This window comes from Chlorocebus sabaeus, chromosome 1 (genome assembly GCF_047675955.1).
Source record: "Chlorocebus sabaeus isolate Y175 chromosome 1, mChlSab1.0.hap1, whole genome shotgun sequence".
NCBI lineage: Eukaryota > Metazoa > Chordata > Mammalia > Primates > Cercopithecidae > Chlorocebus > Chlorocebus sabaeus.
In genome coordinates, this window is record NC_132904.1 from 10,661,025 (window position 1) to 10,662,557 (window position 1,533).

Sequence of the window (1,533 nt, forward strand, 5' to 3'; positions counted from 1 at the left end):
TTTAAGAAGACAGAAAAAGGGGAAGACAGTACAAAGATATGAGCAAAAATAAATGAAGAAAAACAAGCATATAAAAGAGAGAAGGCACAGCAAATGATTTAGGAGTGAAAAAGAGAACATAATTCTAGATGCTACAGAGATTAAACCAGCAAAAACAAATATTGATAAATAATTACAAAAAATTGGAAAATTTTGATGGAATTGATACATTCCAAGAAAAGTGTCATCAAAATTGAACCAAGAATAAATTTAAAAATCTAGCACAGTACTTTACTCATTAAAGGATAAATCAGTAGTTAACACTTTTTCTACAAAGAAATGGTGTGCCTGGATGGTTGTATAGGTAAGTTTTACCAGGGATTGTGGTAACAATGAGTGAGACCTCCATGGAGAAAATATTGAAGGACATTAAAGAAGACCTCATAGATGGAGAGAGATGTATCATTCATGGATAGGAAGTCTCAATAGCATAAGTATGTCAATTTCTTTCAAAATTCACCTACAGATTCAATGTGATTCCAAACCAAATCCCAACAAGGTCTTTCCCGGAATTGGAAGCCAGATTCTGAAACGTATTTGGAAAAGTAAAGAGGCAGGGTTAGCTATTTCATTAACAACCAAGGAATATCAGGCAGGGAGACTTGTGTTATTATTAAGGCTTATTATAAATTATTATTGTGATCAAGATAGTGTATTTTTGGTGCAGAGATAGTTCAGTTGGCCAATGGATTGAGCCAAATTTCCAAAACAGACCCACAAATAAATGAAACCATAATTTACAACAGAGACTGTATTGCAGATCATGGGGGGAAAGGATGAACTATTCAGGGATTGGCAAACTTTTTTGGTAAGGGCTAGACAGTAAGTTGTTTTAGGCTTTATGTGGTCTTCACAGTGTCTGTTGTAATTGGTCACCTCTGCTGTGGTAGTGTAAGAGCAGCTATAGAAAATACTGTATGTGAACAAATGATCATGGATATGTTCTAATAAAACTTTATGTGCATTGAGATTTAAATTTCATATACTTTTCATGGGTCATGAGTTATTAGCTTTCTTTTAATTTTTCTCATCCATTTAAAATGCAGAAACCATTATTAGCTCCTGGGATGTACAAAAACGGGTGAAGGAGACTAGGCATGGTGGTTCACACCTGTAATCCCAGCACTTTGGGAAGCTGAGGCAGGAGGATCATTTGAGCTGGGCAACATAGCAAGACCCAGTGTCTATTATAAACAAAACAAAAACAGGTGAAGGACTGCATTTGCCTGTGGGCTATAGTTTGTTGATCCCTAACTGGTAAATAGTATTCACATACAACCACATGGACTTTGCACTGCACAGAAAAAGTCAGTTTGGGGAGAATTTCAGACTTATGTGTGAAAGACAAATGTCAATTTTTATTTTTATTTTTATTTTATTTTTGAGACAGAGTCTCGCTCTGTTGCCCAGGCTGGAGTGCAGTGGCACGATCTCGGCTCACTGCAACCTCTGCCCCTCGGGTTCAAGCCATTCTTATGTCTCAGCCTCCTGAGT